Here is a 15763-nt window from a genome sequence, read left to right on the forward strand (position 1 = left end):
GTACACAGACATGCTCATATATGCAGAGAAAAAGTTTTCTGGAAGGACCCACCAGAAACTGTTAACAGCTTCTCTTTGGGGAGAAGAGCTTGTTGGGGGGCTTTCCTTTTCATGTTATACATTTCAGGGTTTTTTTGTTTGTTTGTTTTTGAGATAGGGCCTCGCTCTGTTTCTGCGGCTGGAATGCAGTGCTGTCATGATAGCTCACTGCAACCTCACACTCCTGGGCTCAAGCCATCCTCCTGCCTCAGCCTCCCTGGATTTTCTAAGAATATGCATGAATATATATATATATATATATTTTTTTTTGAGACAGAGTCTCACTCTGTTGCCCAGGCTAGAGTGAGTGCCGTGGCGTCAGCCTAGCTCACAGCAACCTCAAACTCCTGAGCTCAAGCGATCCTCCTGTCTCAGCCTCCCGAGTAGCTGGGACTACAGGCATGCGCCACCATGCCCGGCTAATTTTTTCTATATATATTTTTAGCTGTCCATATAATTTCTTTCTATTTTTAGTAGAGGTGGGGTCTCGCTCTTGCTCAGGCTGGTCACGAACTCCTGAGCTCAAACGATCCGCCCACCTCGGCCTCCCAGAGTGCTAGGATTACAGGCGTGAGCCACCGCGCCCGGCCGAATATATTTTTAAAATGCTAACAGGGGTCTTTGGACATTGAGAGTGGGGCTTTTTCAAAATTTTCTTCTATACTCCAAAAAAGAGAGAGGAAAAAGAATGACTGTAACATGATAAACATATATATATTTGGCCTCTGCCCTCGTTCCTGACACAGAGCTTCTAAATCCCTCGGAATTTCCTAAGTGACAGGGGTGGTAGGAGCATCTTTTGTTCTAATATTTGGTCTTTGATCCCAAGTCCCTGGCACAAAGCTCCTAAATCCCTTGGAATTTCCTGGGTGACAGGAGCATTGTTTGTTCTAATGAGGCAACTCTTGGTGGGCCCCTGGCAGGGGCCAGAAGCTTGGAACTTTCAGCTCCATCCCCTGTCCTCCAGGGAGGACAGAGAAGCTGGAGACTCAGTTAATAATGGATCATGCCTACGTGATGAAGCCTCCATAAATGTCCCTACGAAGGGGGTTCTGGGAGCTTCTAGGCTGGCGAACGCCTTCACGTGCGCAGAGTGGCGCAGCCCAGCTCCACGGGGACAGAAGCTCCCCCACTCAGGACCCTTCTGGGCCTCAGCCCGTGTACGTGCCTCCATCTGGCTGTTCACCTGTTCTCATGTCGTTTATAGCCCGTAGAGAGAAGTGTTTCCCCAAACTCTGTTCACTATAATAACAAATTACTGAACTTGAGGAGGGGGTTGTAGAGGCCCCGATTTGTAGCCAAGTAGGACAGAAGTGTGGGTGACCCGCTGACTGTGGTTGGCATCTGAAATGGGGGGTCTTGTGGGACTGAGCCCCTAACCTGTGGGGTCTGCACTGCCTCCGGGTAGTTCGTGTCGGAAGTGGATTGGAGGACGCCCAGTTGGTGTCTGGGCAGTTGGAGAACTGGTTGGTGGGGGGTAAAAACCACATATTTGGTATCAGAAGTGAAGCGTTCATTGTGTGAATGTACAGAAAAACAGTTGGTTTTCCCTTTAATGACAAACAGCCACTGACCTACTCAGGGCTCCGCCGCAGAAATAAGCCCCATATTGAGAATAGAGAGGGAGCTGATTCCCCCATTATGTGCAAGGGACACAGAGATCAAAAAACAACAGCAACCAAAATGAGCACAGTCCCTGCCTTAAGCAGCTCGTGGTCCAGCAGAACAGACACACACGCAAATAACAGCAACCCAGGGAGAGAAATTCAGGAGCCGGGTCAGACCTATTATTCCAAAGGACACGGTGTCAGCTGACCCACCAACGCCCTCCTGAGCAGAGGCTGGTAAACACTGAGATTTTGCACTTGACTTTTGAAGTGTGGCGTTATTTTTAAACTGTGGTCATGACCCACTGACGGGTCTTGAGAGCAATTGAGAGGTTGCTACTAGTATTTTAAGGCAGTGGTCCCCAACCTTTTTGGCACCAGGGACCGGTTTCATGGAAGACAATTTTTCCACGGACTGGTGGGAGGGGGCGCAGGGGATGGTTTCGGGATGCTTCAAGTGCATTGCATTTATTGTGCACTTTATTTCTATTATTATCACATTGTAATATATAATGAAATAATTATACAACTGACCATAACGCAGAATCAGTGGGAGCCCCAGGCTGAGCAGGTGGTGATGCGAGAGATGGGGAGCGGCTGCAAATACACAGGAAGCTTCAGTCGCTCCTGCTCACCTCCTGCTGTGCGGCCCGTTCCTAACAGGCCATGCACCGGTACCAGGGGTTGGGGACCGCCGTTTTAAAGAATAGGTAATCAAAGTCTTGGTACAGTTTAATGCTTTAATAACCTCAGAAGTATAAATGCTATAAACATACCAAAAAATGACATTTGAAAGGTTAGTTGTTTACAATTTAAATATATTGTTGTTTCTTACTCAAATTCATATAATATCACCATCTAGTGCTATACATGGCTCTAGCTGATTTTCAACCTTTGAAAAACCTTTCATTGACTGACGGCCAGCGACTGCACTTGCCAGTCCAGCCTTACCATCTTCCACAGAACTGGATTTGGTTCACAGGTGACTGCGAGGGAGGTCGATCAGGCCACCGAGGCATCCGTGGCAAAGGACTGCTCTGTCCACCCATCAGCCGAGACCCTGGCGCGTGCAGAGAATTAAAATGCAAAATCTAACACTTGGATGTCAAGAAATTAGGTGTAAAAGAAATTTAAATAAGTAAATATTCAACTGATGTGTTCTGTATGTTTGTACATTTATACCTCTGAAGTTATCAAAACTACACTGACAAAGACTCTGGGGACACGCCTGCACCCCAGAATGAAATCGAAGGTAAACAGTGTTTTGTGCATGGTAGAGGTAGATATTGTTTTATAAAACTTCTGGTGCAGTTGTGTGACTACAAGATGTGATTTTATTTTATTTTATTTTTCTTTCTTTTTTTTTTTTTGAGACAGTCTTGCTCTTTTGCCCTGAATAGAGTGCTGTGGCGTCAGCCTAGCTCACAGCAACCTCAAACTTCTGGGCTCAAGCGATCCTCCTGCCTCAGCATCCTGAGTAGCTGGGACTACAGGTGTGCACCACCACGCCCAGCTAATTTTTCTATTTTTTGTAGAGACAGGGTCTTGCTTTTCCTTAGACTGGTCTCCAACTCCTGACCTCAAGCGATCCTCCGACCTCAGCCTCCCAAAGTGCTAGGATTGCAGGCGTGAGCCACTGTGCCAGGCCAGAAGTTGCCCCGTGGATGCTGTGGTTCCAGCCAGATCCCCCAGTTGCGACAGTCAGACCCTCCCCCAGCCCTCCACCTCACCTCAGTGGGCTGAGGCATGGGGACATGATCCACAGGCCTAACTTCTGCTAGGGAGACAAGGGCCCTCTCATCCTGGAGCTGGGAGCTTGGGACCTGGGAGCTGCCTAGGGTGGGCCCTGGGGTGGAGAGTCTGGTTGGAGAGTCCCTGAGGCCATTCCACCCCCGCCTCTCCCCGTATGTGAGCCGCTCAGGTGCCATTCCTGCACGAGCCACCAGAGCTGTGTTTCTGTCACCAGCAACCAGAGCCCTGACCACTGTGTCCACTGTCCACTGACACCCCACCTGCCCACCATGCACCACATTCACCTTCCAAGCCAAGAACCTCTTGAGTTGTACGGGGTGCGGAGGGGGTGAGGGTTGTATAAAAACGGAGAGTTTTTGGAGCGGTTATCAAACTGTGCTCCAAGGAGGCGCCCCAGGGCCTCTCCAGGAGGGCCAGGATCTGGGCTTCTAGCAGAAAGAAGGGCTTTTAGAAGACATCATAATAATAATAGGAAGGATTACATTTTTTAAAAAGTAAAACACCACTGTTGACTGCATTTTGCCCTGATTTTATGAAAATGTATACACAACAGGAAAGTGAGAGTGCTGATGGCCTAAGAAGCGCCAGTTTCAGAAACAGTGCCCTTGAGACAAGGAGGGAAGTCCCCCTGCAAGCGGTGGCCCCTGAGCCTCGGCCCAAGGCTCTCCGGCGTTCCGTTGGTTAGTGGTGCCGCGACGTGAGGAGAGGGCTACAGTGAAGCCTTGTGCGAGGCTCAAGCACGGCGTCGTCTAAGGCTATGTCCAGAAGAGAGCTGGCACTAAGGGTTCACCTGCGGACCTTCCTGACGGCACCTCTCGCTTCTCCTCCTGCCTTGGCACGCTCAGTGTGGCGGCTCTGTTCGCAGGAGGGTGCACAGTGCGGCCTGCAGGACGGGGAGCGCCTCTGAGTCTGAGGGGAGCAGGGAAGGCCCTAGAGGGGACGATAATGCCACGCCGGGTCTGAGACGGGCTTGCCAGGCAGACATGGAGGGACGGGCTCTCGGGGCAGAGAGCACGGCCCTGGTAAAGGCACGTGGCACAGAGCACCACGGCTTTGGCAGTGGCTCCGCGGAGCGGGGTGTGATTGCAGGGAGAGTGTGCAGCGTGAAATGGTCAGAAATGGGGACGGCCACACCGAGCTCAGCCAGGACCGTTCCTGGAGGCGGCACAAACCCAACAGAGCACCCGGCTGTTCTGCAGGTTCACTGTGGGAGTCTTAAAGGAAAGAACAGCGCAGCTGACTGCAAACGTCACACAGGGCCTTCACTGTGGATTTCCTGTCTGTGCCCTTGGCCCAAGAGTGTTGCACGGTACCCATGTGTTAGGAGCCGAACTGTGCACCCCCCCACCCCATTCATATGTTGACGTCCTAACCCCAAGTGCTGACTATTTGGAGACAGGCCCTTTGAAGAGGTGATGAAGTTAAACTGAGGCTATTAGGGTGGGACCTAGTCCAAGGACTGCTGTCCTTACAAGAAGAAATCCGGACACACAGAGACATCAGGTGCATGAGTGCACAGAGGAAAGACCACGTGAGGACACAAGGAGAAGGTGGCCACCCACAAGCCAAGGAGAGAGGCCTTAGGAGAAACCAACCCTGCCAACACCTTGAGTCTGAACTTCTAACCTCTGGATCTATGAGAAATAGATGTCTGCTATTTAAGCCACCCAGTCTGTGGTATTCTGTTACAGCAGCTCTGGCAAACTAATATATCATGCTTCTAATGAAAGGAAATCAATTTCATGGAAATTGTGAATTGGTGATGCCCTGGGAGACAGACGGCTGACGTCATCCTGGCTGGTCCCCAGGGCAGGCCCTGGCTGGGCCAAACCCCAGCCGCCTCGCTGACCAGAGTCTCAGCAATTCATGACTGAACGGAGACCAAGTTTTAATCTCACAAGTTCTGGGATAATTTTCTTTTTTTTTTTTCTTAAATAATTAAAAGAATCTGTAACTGGTTGTGATCAATTAGTTGTAAACACCACTGCACTCGGACCAACCAACCGTGGGATAATTTTCTAACTCAGCTTTTTCCTCCAATGGAGGGAGTGGAGGCGGGAGGGGTAAGGTGACGGGGAAGTGCTTCCCGACAGCCTCCCAGGTGTCAGGAGCCCGTGGCCAGGGTCCCCAAAGGCCAGAGCGGAGGGAGGGGCAGAGGGGACAGCCAGGCTACTGCAGGCTCAGGGAGACTCACAGGGAGGCCTGGTTCATACCCTGCAGGTGGCACACTGCCATTTAGCACGGCAAAATGCTGAAGTAGAGAGAGACAGAGGGAGACAGATTATCTTCCTGCCTGTCTGCTGCCCGAGGAGATGGTTCTGCTGTGGGGTCCTGTACGCAGGACCTGTTGGGGCCCTGCGGCCACCAGAGCTGCCTCCTCCTGTGACTGCACCAAACCCACTGACTGATCCGCAGTGACATCAGAGGACGGCAGCTCCACCGGGCAGGTGATAACAGAGATAGCAGGAAGGCGACAGGGGCCTGCCTGATTTCCCATCCACTTCTCCGCAGCAGCTTGGGTTTCCGAGATGGACACCCCTGAGCATGGGCCAGACCCAGGGGCTGCCTCCTGGGCGCCACCTGACAGTGCTGTCTCCCCTTCCAGAAGGATCCATTAGCCAATCAGTTCGTCTTCTGCAATGACAGGAGCAGCACAGTGAGCAGCAAAGCCGAGCTGGCGCCAGCTCCCAGGGTGCAGTGCCAGGCAGGGAGGGCAGGCTGGGGCAGAGGTCACCAACATTCTCCCCTTCTCTAAATCCGTATTTGCAACCAGATAAGGCATGTCCCACGTGACAGGGAACTTCCGTCCAGAACCTAATAACCTGTCTTGTCTCAAACTGGCCCCTCTCACGCATCCAGAATTCTTGGCGGCCACAGCACCTTTGACACTTCATCATGGCCTAGGAATGCTGATTCCAACCCGACTGTTCCTTCCCGTTCTGACTTCTAAACACCCCCTGCCCCCTCCCTTGCTGTGACAGGTCTCTGGAAGTCACTGCTTTATTCTCCATGCTCCTGCTACAACTTGGCGGCTCCTGTGGCACTGTGTCCCCTTCCTCCACTTCATCCTGCTTTGAGAACATCTTAAAATGCCAACTTAATGATGCTTTTCCTGCTCAAAAACCCATGCCCCCTGCCTATACGGCCTACCGTGTTCAATTCTAATAATCCCTGACCTTCCAAGTTCTCCCACTCCCAGATTCTCCTGCTGTCGGCTTCCGCGAGGTCTCCGCAGTGCTTGCTAAGAACTGCTCTCATCTCCCAGCCACTGGAGGCGCCACTGGGCTGGGCGGTGGGCTGGGACGCAGGGTGCTCCTTGGACCTGGCTGGGGCAAGTGATCCCTCCTTCACCATTCGCCACAACGCACTGCTGGGCCCCTCCTTCTGCCGGGGTAGGGGGTCCCTCAAGGTCCTTTAGCTCAGAGTTTTTATTCTGCCCCAGGTTTGCAGGGACCGCTACAGGGAGGAGGGGCAGAGAAGAGGGCCAGGACCTCCACCCAGAGCGGCTTTGGTTTTGCTCTGTGGACTGGGCTTTCAGATAAGACTGAACAGGCAAAAAGGTACCCGGCACTTTAGAAACTGTTAGCAAACCACTGATCTAGCGTGGCTTCCACCCAAGGCCAGACACTTACCGATAGAACCCTGGATGCACTGCTGGTATCCAGTCTCTGAACACGTCTAGCACTGGGGGCTCACTACCTCGCAGGGCAGTCCACCTCTCTGGGGCACAACACACAGCTCCAGAGCAAGAACTGCAGGCAGGCGCCGTGCAAGGCGCTGGGCTAGCGGCTGGGGCAGGGAGGAAAATAAGATGCCTTCCTGCCATCCAGGGCAGAGATGAGGAGACAGGACCCGTCCTTGGGCAGAAGCTGACAGCGATGTTTCCCTTCTTTTTGTGGCCACTGCAGCTTATTCATTCCACCAGTGCTTCCTGGTGCCTACTCTGTGCTGGGCCTATTGCAGGAGCCGTGGATGTGTCAGCGAACGTGCCGCGCAAGGCCCTGCTCTCAAGAGCACACATTCCACTGCGGCAGACAATGCACACTAAAATAAAAGATGACCTCACGCTGGATTAAGCGCTATGAAGAAAGCCAAACAGGACGATGCGCTGCAGAGAGAGGAAGGAGAGGAAGGAGGGGTGACTTTATATCTGCTCCCGTGGGCAAGGACACGGAGTGTGAGGGCTAAGAGGAGCAGTGTGTGATACCCAGGCCAGGCGGGGTGTACCAGGCAGAGCGACCAGACACCCCAGGGTCCAGATGCGGGTGCAGCAGGCCTGGGGGGTCTGAGCACTGGAAAGGCGGCTGCAGGGGGGAGCAGAGGGGGCAGAGCTGGGAGAGGAAGCCAAGTCGGCCTTAGGGCCCCAGTCAGTGTCTAGAATTTGCTCTGCATGAAGTGGAGGGCTGCAGGCCACGGGATGTGCTTTCTGTCTAGGAGGGTCACGCCGGGGGCTGGGGGAGCCCGTGTGTGGTGGGGGAAGCAGGGAGACGAGCTGCAGCCAGAAAGAATCGAGCAGCGCTGTGCCCGGGATGCACTCTGGATAGAGGGGACTGGACCTGCAGAGGGGACTGCGGGGGAGGGAGGAAGAGAACACAGGGACGCCTGGGCCTCTGGTCTGAGCCGCAGAGGGAGGGATGGTGGAACCCGGAATGAGATGAGGAGTGCTGAGTGGGAAGGGAGCAGAGATCAGAACTCTGATGAGACGTGTTGGCTGGAGGTGCTCATTAGACAACCCAGGGAGAACGTGGAGCAGGCGGCTGGCCAGAGGCAACGGAGCTCAGGGCATGACGGTGGGCGCCACTGGCCATTGATCCCGAGGGGGCTGGCGGCCGTGCGTTCTGGAAGGCAGCCCTGGCGGTTGATATTACAGACATGAGCTTTGCCAGCAGGGACAGGAGCGCTGGGGAAGCCGCTGGCGCACAGAGGCGGGAAGGCGAGGAGGAACTGGCTCACTGCTCTTGCTGCGAGCAGCACAGCCCGGCCCCGCCCAGGGCAGACGGCCGCGTTCAACCGTCCAGCCCAAAAGCACCATCCGGGGTTCCGACCTCACATCCCGATCAAGGGCACATTCGTAAGCCCTGAACAAACTCCCTCTCGCTCAGATGACCCGAGCATGCCAGATTCAATCCTATCAGATTAACAGTTTTTGGCAATGTTCCTACAAAGAGGACTTAGAGGACATCAAAAGCTTCATAAAAAAGAAATAGAAAATGAACAAACAAACCAAAAAACCCTGGGGCAGAAATCCCCAACTCCTACCAGTGATAGAGGTTGAATTCTAGTCTCTACATCTGGGGACACAGAAGCTGGAGGACAGGGAAGAAAACTAAGGGATGGACAAAATCAGATGGAAGAGGATCGGAAAAAACAGCAAAATTCTTTTGGGGGAAATGAGGCTGAACAAGGACCATGAGCAACTTTAAGTATAATAATAGATGCGTGGCCACTTTTTAACATGTCTTGAGGCGGCCTCCCCATGGGAAGAGCATCCAGTTTCGGATGCGGGACTGGGGCGTGGCTGGCTGGACCGCAGAGTGGGTTTACTGCTGATCAGCAGTGCAAGACCCCCGGGGCTGGAGGTATTGTCTTGAGATTTATCTCAGCCTCTGGGTCCTCAGCAAGTCAGAATCTGGCCAGAAGAAAAATGATTAATACTAAGGTCACAGAATTAGGCCCTTGCTGAGAACATGCCCCGGTTCTCTCTACCAGAGGTCAGGTTGGCCAGAGGGTTGTAAACGTGTACACGGAGTTTTCACTTGGAAATGCTGAACGCACACGCACACAGGACACAGAACTGGAGCGGCCGCCTGGAAAGGGGGCGGTCACGGCATGTGAGAACTCTAAGGGTCAGTGACTTCCTCGAGTCCCATGGCTGTTCAGAAGCACAGTTTTCAGATAAACAAGTTCCATGAATTCCTGTAATGAGCTTTCTTAATCTCATGTATTTAGCGACTGCAGCCCTGTGGCCAGAAAACGGCCGAGGTCTCTAACCCTCTGCAGAGGGTGAGGAATGACCGCTGCAGCACCTGGCATGACCCGCTGTGCCACAAAGCTGCAAAGCAGGCCAGGTGGCGGCAGCGCACACCTGTAATCCTAACACTCTGGGAGGCCGAGGTGGGAGGATGGCTAGAGACCAGCCTGGGCCAGAGTGAGGCCCTGTCTCAAAAACCAAAAAAGAAAAAAAGAAAGCTTCTTTTTCTGTTTTTTTTTTTTTTTTTTTTTTTTGAGACAGGGTCTCACTCTGTCACCCTGGCTGAAGTGCAGTGGCATCATCACAGCTCACTGCAACCTCAAACTTCTGGGCTCAAGCCATCTTCCTGCCTCAGCCTCTCGAGTAGCTGGGACTATAGGCCCACACCACCATGCCCAGCTACTTTTCCTGTTTTTAGTAGAGATGGGGTCTTGCTCTTGCTCAGTTGTCTCGAACTCCTGGTCTCATACAATCCTCCCGCGTGGGCCTCCCAGAGTGCTAGGATTACAGGTGTGCGCCACCGCGCCCCGCCCTCTTCAGCTCTCTGATGCAGCGGTGAGCAACGAGTGTGCCAGCAGACAGCTCTGCATCAGCCCCTCACAGGAGGCAGCTTCGGAACCTGATCTATACGTCCTGTTCCATATATCTGTCCTTAACAGTGGCAAACCCAGGGTGGCCAGATGGAGGTTGTGCAAGAGATGCTCTGGCCACCAGGGATCTGACATTTCTCAGGAAGAACGTCCACCAAAGGCCTAAGTTGGCCTCACTCCTCCCACACTGTGGTTTGGGCTGTTTGGGAAAGAGCAGAGCCATAAAAAAGAAACTGTCTAAAACTGAACATGCTCAACATTTTATTTTATTTCTTTTTAGACACAGAGTGTTGCTCTGCCGCCCAGGCTGGAGTGCAGAGGCACCATGATAGCTCACTGTAACCTCCAACTCCTGGGCTCAGGAAATCTTCCCACCTCCCGAGTAGCTGGCACTACAGGAGAACGCTGCCGTGCCCAGCCCCTCATCGCTTTACATCTAACTCTCCAAAGCTGGGTGGCTTTTTTCCCCAAGGCATGTTCTTTAAAGATTTACTATTTTTCACTATGTAAAAAATTCTAACTGATGACTAAATTTTTGGTGTGTAACCAAGACTGTTTCTCTCTGAAAGAAAAACAAAGTTTAGCTATTTGAAAAGCCCCAGGACTTCTTTCTTATATGAAAAAAAAGAGTTCAATTATGAGCTTAAATAACTGTACAAAAAAGTACTCTCTCGAACCTCTGAACGTGAAAGTCCACTTCCGGCCCTCCGAGGCGTCTGCGGCTCGGCTGGCGCGCACGGCGGTCATCACTGTGAACACTGTCACTGTTTCATGTTCTGCTCTCCTCCTTCTCATTTCGTACCAATTTACTAATTAATCCAGTGTCCTAACTAATGAACATTCGGGTTATTCATAGTTTTTCTCCCAGTAAGTCACTAGACCTGTTACGAACTACCTGCTTGTGTCCCCCTCAAATCTGTATGCTGAAGCCCTAACCCCTGGTGTGACAGTATTTGGAGGTGGGGGCCTTTGGGACATGATTAGGTTTGGGGGAGGTCACGAGGATGGCGTCCGCATGATGGGATTATGGCCCTTGCAAGAAGAGGAAGAGACACCCCTCTCTGCCATGCGAGGCTACAGCTAGAAGGTGGCCGTGTGCAGGCCAGAAAGTCCTCATCAAAAATCGAACTTGCCGGGCCGGGCGCGGTGGCTCACGCCTGTAATCCTAGCACTCTGGGAGGCCGAGGCGGGTGGATCGCTCAAGGTCAGGAGTTCGAGACCAGCCTGAGCAAGAGCGAGACCCCGTCTCTACTAAAAATAGAAAGAAATTATATGGACAACTAAAAATATATATATATAGAAAAATTAGCCGGGCATAGTGGCGCATGCCTGTAGTCCCAGCTACTCGGGAGGCTGAGGCAGAAGGATCGCTTGAGCCCAGGAGTTTGAGGTTGCTGTGAGCTAGGCTGATGCCACGGCACTCACTCTAGCCTGGGCAACAGAGTGAGACTCTGTCTCAAAAAAAAAAAAAAAAAAAAAAAAAAAAAGAAAAAATCGAACTTGCCAACACCTTGATTTTTGGATGTCCCAGCCTCCAGGACTCTAAGAAATAAATCTGTTGTTTAAGCCATCCCCTCTATGTTGTTGTATGAGCTCAAGCTGGATAAAGACAAGACCCCCAAGGTGACATGAACAACTGCCAGATGTTTCTATTTAGCCCTCTGCTACCTGGCTTCTGTGCTTTTGGTAAGAACACGGAACCACGCTGGCATCGCCAAGGCCAGGGCAGGTGATGGGGAAGGGGTTCACCTGCTCCTCAACCACTCTGGAAAGGCTAAGGTCTCTGTGGCTTCCAGAGGGCACACCTACGGTGGCAAGGCTGGTGAGGGCAGGGGACACAAGGTGGACCGACAGCAGGATAACTTTAGGCGAACCAGGGTAGAGTTGCACAGCAAGGACAGGCAGATGGAGGTTGTGCTGCCCACTCTGACCAATAGCACCAGAGTGTCTGAAAAACCAAGCCCTTTCCTGAGAAATTTCCTACTGGGTTTCTTTTTTGCAACATTATATTTTGAAAAACTCCAAACCTACAGAAAAGTCAAAAGAATAATACAACAAATACCCATACACCCTTCACCTAGGTTCACCGACGGTTAACATTTCGCCATCTTTGCATTCTCTCTCTTGCCGTACACACCCACGCTGCATGTGCAGGCGCATGTAACTATGGGAATCATGACATGTCATCGCTAAATGTGTCAGCATGCATCTTCCTAAGGACAGGGACAGTTTTACATAGCCATAATGCCAGTATCACACCCAAGAAATTCAGCATTGATTCAACAAAATTAACACACCTACTATTCATTTTTTAAAAGCCCCAATTATGTCCAAAATGCCCTTTATGGTTCCCCACCTCCACCCCTGGTCAAGAATCCACTCAAGGATCAAGATTGTATTTGCTTGTCATATTGCTTTAGTTCCCCAACTCTCAGTTAATCCAGAAGAGTCTCCCAGCTTGCTGTGTTTCAGTGACAGCAGCCAGCTACCCTGGAGAAAGTCCCTACTGTTTCTGAGCAGAGACAGGCCCTAAGCACTGAGATGTCTGATCCCGGCACACACACAGCAACTGAACTCTAGTGCTAGTCAAATGACCCTTGACCTTTTGCCCATGACGTGTGTTTGGAAATCCTACAATACAGATACAGCCTTGCTGGAATCCACATCTGTATTAGGTAAGAGGTCTGGCAATCCTAAAACCCCAACTTACAGATAAGCCCTGAGAAAGCACTGCTTCCTACTTTTATTTTATTTTTTTTTGAGATAGTCCCTTGCTCTGTCGCCCCAGCTAGAGTGCAATGTCATCATTATCGCAACCTCAAACTCCTGGCTCAACCGATCCTCCTGCCTCAGCCTCCCCAGTAGCTGGGACTACAGGTGAGCCACTACCACACCCGGCTGATTTTTTAAATTTTTTGTAGAGATTGGGTGATCCTCCTGCCTCGGCCTCCCAGAGTGCTAGGATTGCAAGCGTGAGCCATTGTGCCAAGCCTGCTTTCTGGTTTTAAAAAGAGCTAGCTCTTGTTCCTGACCCTGTCCCACTGTCCACTCATAATTCTTTGTAAGAGTGCGACGTGCCTGTCATGCTTCCTCCATGGCCCTCCCCCCCATCAATCCCTAGGAGAGCAGGGAAGAGGTCCTAACAATCTAATTCTGCCTCTCCTCGCAGGGACTCCCTGCCACTGGCCTGGGGCTGTGTTGATCTCTCCCCATTTCCTCTGTCTGCTCTCCCAATGTCTGTCCATAAACGGCCCCTCCTCGCCACTTTGTCCTTGGCCACAGAGGGTGCCTAGCACCTCCGTGACACTTCCGCAATGATCCCCAGCAGCAGCTGAAGCCTGCTTCCTGGGCTCGGATCCTCCTCAATAATCAGCTTTGTGAGTCGGAGGCAGCAGCTGCCCTGGCTGGCCCAGGCCTTGCAGGGAGAGAAGAGGATTGGATTAGGAGGGAAGCGGTTAATGGAAAACAAAGAGGGACGGGAGAGGTGAGTGAAGCGCAGCCCAGCTCAGTTCTGGGGCAGTGACTCCCACTAACAGCAGGTGGGGTTGTCCTCCCTCCCAGGGAGAATGAAGGAGGCTGGCAGAGGGCATCACCCCAGCCTCCCAACCCCAACGTGAGTTATTTTCCCCAGGAGGCTTTCTTGCTGTCTGTCCTCCAAGCTCGGGCAGTGTGATCATCAGAAGAAGGCACTGAAAGCTCTTGTAAATGTCGAGGTCTATTTCAAGACAATTTTGAATCACCTTCTTTGGTTAATTCCATCACTGGTGGTGGGGGGATGACAACGGTACCCGTGTTCCCCCACAGCACCTGACTGACATTTGCATGCAGGAGCTGAGGGAGGGCCACCAGCTGGGAAAGGCTGCGGACCTAAGCGCCAAAGGAAGAGACTGATTGAAACTGAATTCTCCCGTTGGGCGCATTCTCCCAGGACAGGCTGCCGTAGGGGAGAAGACACAAGTCTCCAGTCATCCTCCCTGGCAGCGTCATCAGGGCTCCCTGGCACGTGAACTCCCCATAGTGTGCCTTGTCCTTTAAAGCACCCGTTCACCCTCAGAGGATGTGCGTTCACCCAGACGGACGCAAACTACGTGAGGATTCACCACCACTGAACTCATCGTTTTAGATATCATATGTGCTGAGAGCCCAAAAGCCCTGTAGAAAGTTCTTTTAAGTGCTGCACCCCGGAGGATCAAGATATGACTGATCACCACTAAAGGACATTTTGAACTTCAGTCTAGAACCTGCTGCTGGGTGATAAAGGGCCTACGTGCAAACTGATTAAGAGCAAGAGGCGGCCTGAGAGTAGTCCCTGTGCCTGTTCCCATGAGGCCGTGGGGGAGGCAGGAATCCCAAATATGGGAGCAAACATAGCACATCAGCACATGTCCAAACCCCACCTGCCATCGACCCGGGTGAAGTCAGCAAGCCTCCCCGGGCAAGGACAGCAGGCCCCTGGCTCCCCCGGAGCCAAGCCCAGCTTCCCACTAAAAGGGAGTCGTCCTCCCCGGGATAGCGCAGCTGCCCTCTGCAGTGCTGGTTAGAATCCACTCTAATGACACAATTAGTCACCCACTTGTCAAGCAAAGCGCCTGCTCAGAGGGGGTCTGGCACACTTACTCAGCGGAGAGAAATGCCTTCGGCCCCACCCCCCACGGGGCTTAGCTCCAGTGTGAACCACTGTGTGCAGCACAGGACAGAGGGGGCGTCCACAGACACGCTGACCACACGCCACAGCAGCGTGCCCGCGGTTTCTCCCGCCCTGGCTCTCGTCCCTTCCAAGAGGAGCTCAGAAGGGAGAACAAGGCATTACCACCTGACTTGAGCCCCGAGGTGGTGGCCTGGACTAGCCCAGTGGCGAAGTGCTGGGGACACAGGCAAGCAGGCGTCCAGTCTAAAGAGATTCCCAGAAAGAGTGTACGGGGGTGGCGGGATGAGGGGTCACAGACATCCACCTCCTCTCTGGATACCCTGAATCCAGACGGTGTGGTCAGGGTGGTGTGGTCAGGGTGGAGCGGATGGACAGCATGGGTGGCCTGGGGCAGAGGCCAGGAGGGAGGGCAGGTTTGGGGGTGCTCAGCTGGCTCCAAGAGGGCTTTATCCAGCCTCCAAACAGGCCCGGCTTATCTGCAACCCAGGAGCGGGGTGGGTGGCTGGAGATGTGCCAAAGCCATGTGCAGCTTGAAAACGACAATAAAAGTGATCGCCATGATCCGGAGCCTTTTCTTTCTGTCCCATCCTGTGGCTTCACAAAATGCCACAACATTGACTCTGGAATCTGGATTTCAAACTGACTTAACCTAGCACTCTGGGAGGCCGAGGCGGGTGGATTGCTCAAGGTCAGGAGTTCGAGACCAGCCTGAGCGAGACCCCGTCTCTACTAAAAATAGAAAGACATTATATGGACAACTAAAAATCTATATAGAAAAAATTAGCCGGGCATAGTGGCGCATGCCTGTAGTCCCAGCTACTCGGGAGGCTGAGGCAGTAGGATCGCTTAAGCCGAGGAGTCTGAGGTTGCTGTGAGCTAAGCTGACGCCACGGCACTCACTCTAGCCTGGGCAACAAAGTGAGACTCTGTCTCAACAACAACAAAAAAACAAAACAAAAACAAAAAAACAAACAAACAAACAAAAAAAACAAACTGACTTAAAAATAAAAGGCAGCTTTGCTTCCTCCTCCCCTCCAGCCCCCAAAGTGCCTTTTTTTCAATATCAAGGCAACTCTCAATGCAGGCCTTAAAACAAGCCACATGCATGTGGATTTGGGAACCAGTGGGAGGGGTCAGGGGCGAGCGCGGAGCAAAA

At 52.4% G+C, this 15763-nt stretch overlaps 1 protein-coding gene across 1 annotated transcript in view; it reads right to left on the reverse strand.

Moving 5' to 3' along the window:
• MXRA7 (matrix remodeling associated 7) overlaps positions 1 to 15763 on the reverse strand; it is a 32036-nt gene that overhangs the window by 15640 nt on the left and 633 nt on the right. The gene's annotated exons all lie outside the window — the stretch shown is intronic.

This window comes from Eulemur rufifrons, chromosome 9, assembly GCF_041146395.1.
Source record: "Eulemur rufifrons isolate Redbay chromosome 9, OSU_ERuf_1, whole genome shotgun sequence".
NCBI classification, from domain to species: Eukaryota; Metazoa; Chordata; class Mammalia; order Primates; family Lemuridae; genus Eulemur; species Eulemur rufifrons.